The following is an 8,017-nucleotide window of genomic DNA, read 5'->3' as shown; positions in this document are numbered from 1 at the left end:
GTATACTGAACGCAAAATACTGTCGTGTGCATGAGCCCTAACACAAATAGGTTTATTTAAAGAGCTGAAAACCCTCTGCTCACGTCCCATATGAGAACACACGGAGGGCTGTCACCTGCTTGTCACCCTCAGGCCAGTCCCCTGCTGTGCAGAAAAGTTGCAATCACCTCTTTTTCTGGATTGGTGGGGATTTTGACACTTGGACCCCCACGGATCAGAAAATGATGACATATCCTAGCAATATATCCAAAAACTGCGTACAGCTCCCGCCATCAGCAGGCGCAAGATAAAACTACATATACTATAAAACTGCAAAAAAAAGTCTAATGAATGCTGTTCACTGCGGTAAATGCTAAAGACCGAGCGCCTCAATATTCCTTTTTTCATATTGCAAACTACCCTTAGGCCTCCTGCACACGAGGGTAGGTGTCCTGTTGCTGTATTGCGGACCTGCAATACACGGACATCGTAAGGATGCGGACCCATTCGCTACAATGGGTCCGCAAATCCGGAGATGGTACGGAACGGAAGCATACGGAAGCATTACAGAGTGCTTTCATGAGGGTCCGTCCCGTACTTCCATTCCGCAAAAAGATAGAACATGTCCTATCTTTTTACGGAACGGCCGGATCGCAGAACCATTAAAGTGAATGGGTCCGCGATCCGCTGTGGCTGCCCCACGGCCGGTGTTTGCGCATTATGCGGGCCGCAGCACGGCCACGGGCGCACACTAATGGGTGATTTCACACACAGAGGGGTCATTGATCAGACCGGTGTCACGTAGAACTGGCTTAGCAACCAATCAGACTCTACCTTTCATTTTCCAAATTTGCTGTCCAAAATGAAAGGATGAATCTGATTGGTTGCTATGGGCAACGAAGCCTTTTCTACTTTACACCAGTTTGATAAATGACCCCTAAAGCTTTTAGTGAAGCCATTTTTGTTGCTTTTCTGAAGTAAAAAAAAACTCCAGTTCCAGAGGGTCTGTGGAAAATATGTTTTTTTTGGTTCATTAGGTAGCATTTTTTTTGTCTTTCTTGTTTCCTTTAAAAAACACAGCACCCTGGAGCTCTTGGTATTTTTTCCAGACACTTTGTCAACACCTTCTCTATAGGAAAGAAATACCACAAAGAAGACACACTGGGGTAAAAGTATGGCCTCGTCATAAATAGGGCACATGCTCCGGCAGTCCATGCGCCTAAATTGAATTCTAAGCCAGTTCGCAGCTCACCCCACACTCGGCTCCCGCCATGTTCCCGTTTCGTAAAATGGCGAGGGCGGTATAGACCTGCACCTAGATGATGGCTCAATGGCTTTTAATACTTGCAAACCTAAACTGAAATAGGTGAGGGAGGGGTGAAAAATTCCTCCCACTGTGTGCAAAAGGCACCCAAAAAAATCTGCGTGCCCAAAAAAAAAAAAAAAAGCGCTACTTGTACTTGTTCTGGCATTTTGTTACAGGTAAAATAATGTCACTACACCTATTCAAAATCCAGGCCTATATAAAAAAATATATGACCTAGTGGGTGGATTTTCTTTTAATCAAAGTGGGAGGTAAAATAATGGCAGCCAAGTGTGTGGACCCTTATAGGATTATTTATGGCAGTTTGTGTAAGAGGTGAGGGGGCTGTTACTTCACAAAGAGAAGAGCCTTGTGTAATTGGTTGTTATTGTTACTAGTTACAGAACTACATTACTCTATAAGGCCTCTTTCACACGACAGTATGTCCATTTCAGTGTTTTGCGGTCCGTTTTTCACGGATCCGTTGTTCCGTTTTTTGCTTCCGTTGTGGTTCCGTTTCCGTTCCGTTGTTCCGTTCCGTTTTTCCGTATGGCAAATACAGTATACAGTAATTTCATATTAAAAATTGGGCTGGGCATAACATTTTCAATAGATGGTTCCGCAAAAAACGGAACGGATACGGAAGACATACGGATGCATTTCCGTATGCATTCCGTTTTTTTGCGGACCCATAGACTTTAATGGAGCCACGGAACGTGATTTGCGGCCAAATATAGGACATGTTCTATCTTTAAACGGAACGGAAAAACGGAAATACGGAAACGGAATGCACACGGAGTACATTCCGTTTTTTTTTGCGGAACCATTGAAATGAATGGTTCCGTATACGGACCGTATACGGACCGCAAAAAACGGCCCGCAAAACGGAAAAAAAAAACGGTCGTGTGAAAGAGGCCTAAGTACTACGCTAGCAGCTACTCTAGTAACTGGTAACTAGAAACTGGTTACACCCATCTGGACCTTCCTTGCAAACTGTTAATAATTCATTTATAACTTCTAGCAGGAATAATAAAGGAAATGCACACGGTAGAGTCATAATAGATGCTCCAGAATTGATATAACATGGGGAATGGAGGTAGTTTCTAAAAAAGACATGTCAGGAGAGGATGTAAAGTAGAACTGGCTGAGTTGCCCATAGCAACCAATCAGATTCCACCTTTCATTTTCCAAAGGAGCTGTCAAAAATGAAAGGAGGAATCTGATTGGTTGCTATGGGCAACTAAGCCAGTTCTGCCTTACACCAGTTTTATAAATTACAAGTCTCACCAGTGATATGAAAAGTGGTACTGGAGGCGCATATTGTCTAAAAAAGTGTTATCGCCCTTTCCTTATATTCACACCATGCAGCCTTTACATGGGCTCCCAATCAGTATCCCATGCAAACAGGGCAGCAATCAGCCGACAAAGGAGCAAGCGCTTGTTCGTCATTGATGCCATCTTCGTCATCTGCCATGTTGTGTCGGCAGCACATGCAAACAGAGGATACGCTGGTGACGCCATGCAAAGTGAATAGGGAGGAGCAACCGTACTAGCGGTTGTTAGTCCCCCTTTCAGTTTGTATCGGCCCATGTAAAAGGTCTGTAGTGTACGGGAGAGTAATACCCCGTCACTACTGAAGGGTCACTTGGGTATTGTCGTTCCCCCTGTATTTATGGGGAGGTTGGTATAGAACATCTTGTCAATGTACTGCTATATATTTTCCTGTTACTGTGAAACGTGCATGTGCAGGCCGGCTAGGGTGTTATTCCAGCTCTGAGTCACTAGAGGGAGCTAGGGAGCCCTAGTCTATATAAGGCCAGTCAGGAAGTAGTAAGCAGTCAGACAGTGGGAAGAGGAGTCAGAGATGATCCTGTGTCTGAGTAAAGTCAAGGCTATGGGCCTGTGAGAGGAGCGCAGGCCTGAAGCCTGCCGACTAGGAGAGGGTGGTAAAGGCCCTGTAACCGGGTTCCGGATCCAAGGAAAAGGTTCCCCTCCTGAGTCATCATCCATTGTAGAGGAAACATCGTAAGCACCAGCCAGGACACAGAATACCACAGAGGCCGATCAGATAAAGCAAGAGGTACTCAAGATAACAGAGGAGGTACTATATAAAGACAGCTTCAAGGGTACGCCAGCTATAGGGCATTAGACCTTGGAGGATAAGTCACATGTTCAGGACCAGTCAGGAATAGTGTGCAAGCCGCCTGTACTGCATCTCCTGTAATCAACACTCTGTAAAAACATTGCTAAGACCGGCCATTCTGTACTTCTAAGAACCACCTGTATTCAAATAGAAACCAACTGTTTTCTAAGGAACGACGCTTCCAACTGCGTCCATGTATAATTATCACTGATATTCAGTAAAGTTCCAGTTTTGGTTGGCTATCCTGTGCTTGCTTCATTCTTCTACAATACCATACACAGCGTGTCACCGTTTAATTGACACTGGCGTCACGAAATTTTAATCACCTGCCTGTTCCAGTATCTGCCCCATTGAAGACTACAGTGGATCCCAGGTTAGTGGGTCAATCTGCACTACAAAGCCCAGCATACACTACTGACCCCCTGGGACACTGCATCGCTCTTTTTGGCGTCACGAACAGGATCGCATACTTCTGAAGTGCAGAGAAGTGTGAACTGTGTGCTTTAACTATTCCACCACCGTATTGCAAAGACTGTAACCTTTATTTCTAAATCTGTGGATTACAATTGTGCCTGGGAGGAATTAGAGACGCTGTACTGTGTTGCGCTACCCCCAGAGAGAAAATCGCATTTGTGGACTGTGTTTTATTGGACTTTTCATCATCCTGCTTGCTGTCAGTGAATTGCAGCATCAGGACATCTAAAATGGCCGCCGACGCCATGAGGCTTTTTACTGCGCCATCACGATGTACAGAGGCGCGAATATTTGGCGCCGAAACCCTCCAAGAAGAAGGAGGAGATTGTCCTGGAGCGCCACCCACCTTGAGAAGTGAGGATGCGGCTGACTTCCCTGAAGAGTTACGCCTGGGAGGCGGGCCTCAGATGGAGGTAGACCGGCCCAGTGTGTGGGAGGAGCGAGTGTCGTCTCTGCACCCAGTGAGAGAAGAGAAGAGAGAGAGGCTGGACAGCTGCCAGCGGGCAGAAGAATGCGCTGAGGCCCGACGTCTAGCAGCGGCTGCCACCGTTACCCCAGAGGCTACTATTACCGGACCTCCGGTAGCACCACTGACCTGCATCAAGGCTGACATCGAGGCTCTGCGCAAGAGAGTCTACTGGGTGGAGGACCTCGGGTACACCGGATGCCAGTGGATCCTGTTTCCCAGAACTGATGCCGAAATGGAGGCCATGAAAGACAAGCCTCCCCCTTTAAAGATTATCAGAGGGGATGGATTCCAGATATGGCCGGCTAGGCCAGAACAGTTGTTGCAAGATCCGCTCATCGAGTCTTCATCAGAGGAAGAATATGACACTCGTCTGTGAGTAGGCCTTTCTGCATGTCTGTCTCCCTAATGGCCGTTTTGTCCCTACTGTTGGCAAAGCTGGTGAAGCTCGCTGCCAGTTCTACACGGCCGGTGGCATTCTAACCGAATGATAGTGCCACTGTGAACCACAGCTCCCAGCCTGCCCATGTTGTTTGAGACACCCGGCCTGCTGCTAAAATCCCAGTTGTGCCTTAAAAGTTTTGCACCATTTTACCCCTTTTTACCCCCATTTCAGGTTGAAAAGACATTTTTATGTCAGCACTATTTTAAAGGGTAAGCAGGACTTGCCAGGATAACATGGCCCTGGTATTGTTAGAGTCCTGTATTGTCATTTTATATATGTGCTGCTGACAGTATTTAATAACCGGTTTTTATTCACGTCTATGTGCCCAGAGATGGACTTCCTATGTGCAAGCCTCTGAGATGTTGATTTTGCTATGGACTTATTTATTGTCATGGACTATCCTGGTTCTTTAAACATCACGCTGTGCCAGGTCAGCGCCCCCGTTCCACTCACTATCCTGAGAAGAAGAGAACGACGCCCCTTGTCACCGCACTTCACCTTTGCCAATTGGGTCTGATAAGAGTGTAAATGACATATATGTATGCATGCATGTGTCTTTCTCTATTTCAGGTCATGATTCCAGTTGGGCGGGCCCTGATGGAGTACGAGGTCGTACTCAGCTTAAAGCAGCGGGGTATGTAGTGTACGGGAGAGTAATACCCCGTCACTACTGAAGGGTCACTTGGGTATTGTCGTTCCCCCTGTATTTATGGGGAGGTTGGTATAGAACATCTTGTCAATGTACTGCTATATATTTTCCTGTTACTGTGAAACGTGCATGTGCAGGCCGGCTAGGGTGTTATTCCAGCTCTGAGTCACTAGAGGGAGCTAGGGAGCCCTAGTCTATATAAGGCCAGTCAGGAAGTAGTAAGCAGTCAGACAGTGGGAAGAGGAGTCAGAGATGATCCTGTGTCTGAGTAAAGTCAAGGCTATGGGCCTGTGAGAGGAGCGCAGGCCTGAAGCCTGCCGACTAGGAGAGGGTGGTAAAGGCCCTGTAACCGGGTTCCGGATCCAAGGAAAAGGTTCCCCTCCTGAGTCATCATCCATTGTAGAGGAAACATCGTAAGCACCAGCCAGGACACAGAATACCACAGAGGCCGATCAGATAAAGCAAGAGGTACTCAAGATAACAGAGGAGGTACTATATAAAGACAGCTTCAAGGGTACGCCAGCTATAGGGCATTAGACCTTGGAGGATAAGTCACATGTTCAGGACCAGTCAGGAATAGTGTGCAAGCCGCCTGTACTGCATCTCCTGTAATCAACACTCTGTAAAAACATTGCTAAGACCGGCCATTCTGTACTTCTAAGAACCACCTGTATTCAAATAGAAACCAACTGTTTTCTAAGGAACGACGCTTCCAACTGCGTCCATGTATAATTATCACTGATATTCAGTAAAGTTCCAGTTTTGGTTGGCTATCCTGTGCTTGCTTCATTCTTCTACAATACCATACACGGCGTGTCACCGTTTAATTGACACTGGCGTCACGAACTTTTAATCACCTGCCTGTTCCAGTATCTGCCCCATTGAAGACTACAGTGGATCCCAGGTTAGTGGGTCAATCTGCACTACAAAGCCCAGCATACACTACTGACCCCCTGGGACACTGCAGGTCCTTTAAATAAGCACCAATAAACTTCAGTGCTTGTTTTGGGCTGAGTATGGTCTGTGTATAAGGACCCTAAGGGTCCATATACACGTCCGCAAAATTGCGGAACGGATACGGACCCATTTTGCGGACGTGTATATGGGCCCTTAGGGTCCTTATACACAGACCATGCTCAGCCCAAAACAAGCACTGATCAACGATATGACATTACACGTCCGCAAAATGGGTCCTTATCCGTTTTGCAATTTTGCGGAACGGGTGCGGACCCATTCAATTTCAATGGGGCCGCGAAAGATGTTCGCATCCGCCTTTCCATTCCGCAGCTCCACAAAAAAATAGAACATGTCCTATTCTTGTCCGCATCCACGAACAAGAAAAGGCATTTCTATTATAGTGCCACCAATGTGTGGGCCGGTGTCCGTGTTTTGCGGACTGCAAAACAGTTGCGGACGTGTGAATGGACCCTTAGTGTGGGTTTACACGGCCCGATAGAGCAGGCAATTGTCAGGATGGAAGAATTTCTTTCCAACAACTGCCGGCTCGTCAGTGGAGGTGAGGTGCTACATTTACATGCAGTGATCTTCTCCACTGTCAGGGGATGAGCGATGGCTACATCCCCGTACAGATTCATTGTTTCTGGGCAGCAGATCTCTGTTTGGACTGCACAATCTGCTGCCCAGAAACAATGACTTAGGTGTCCGCAGATTGTTTCACGTGAAGAACGAGCCTTGCACAGGACCCACCATTCACACTAGTTGATATCACATCTTCTCCCTCCTGACCTCTGCACAAGTCACAGAGCATGCCTAGAAATCTCTCCCATAGAAGTCAGTGGGGTCCCCTCCTGACCGATGTGTCTATGGCCCATGGTGGCTGCTGTAAAGTGTTAAAGGGGCTGTCTCACTTCAGTAAGGGGCATTTATCATGTAGAGAAAGTTAATACAAGGCATTTACTAATGTATTGTGATTCTCCATATTGCTTCCTTTGCTGGCTGGATTCATTTTCCAATCACATTATACACTGCTCGTTTCCCTGGTTACAGACTACCCTGCAATCCATCAGTGGTGGCCGTGCTTACACACTATAGGAAAAAGCGTGAGCCTCTCTTGTGGATGGGACCATGGGAGCGCACATAGGCTGGTGCTTTTTCCTATATTGTGCAAGCGCGACCACCACTGATGGATTGCAGGGTGGTCTGTAACCAGGGAAATGAGCAGTGTATAATGTGATCGAAAAATGAATCCAGATAGCAAAGGAAGAAATATGGACAATCACAATACATTAGTAAGTGCTTTGTATTAACTTTGTCTACATAATAAATGCTATTTGCTGAAGTGAGAGACTCCCTTTAAAGGGTTTCTACCACTTTGTTTTCACATAATTAGGTGTCAGACACTAGCGATCCGCTAGTGTCTGCTCTGCCAAACAATCCTAGCATAATAGCTTTTGGGGCAGCCGTTTCGCTAAAAAAAGAACTTATATTAATATGCTAATGACCCTCTAGGTGCTATGGGGGCGTCATTAGCACCTAGAGGATCGGTCTACCTTCACAAGATGCCGCCGCCCAGCGCGTCCCTCCAGCCCGCCCCTCTC

Source organism: Bufo gargarizans, chromosome 10 (genome assembly GCF_014858855.1).
Source record: "Bufo gargarizans isolate SCDJY-AF-19 chromosome 10, ASM1485885v1, whole genome shotgun sequence".
In the NCBI taxonomy this organism is placed as follows: Eukaryota; Metazoa; Chordata; class Amphibia; order Anura; family Bufonidae; genus Bufo; species Bufo gargarizans.
This window is presented reverse-complemented; position numbering follows the sequence as displayed.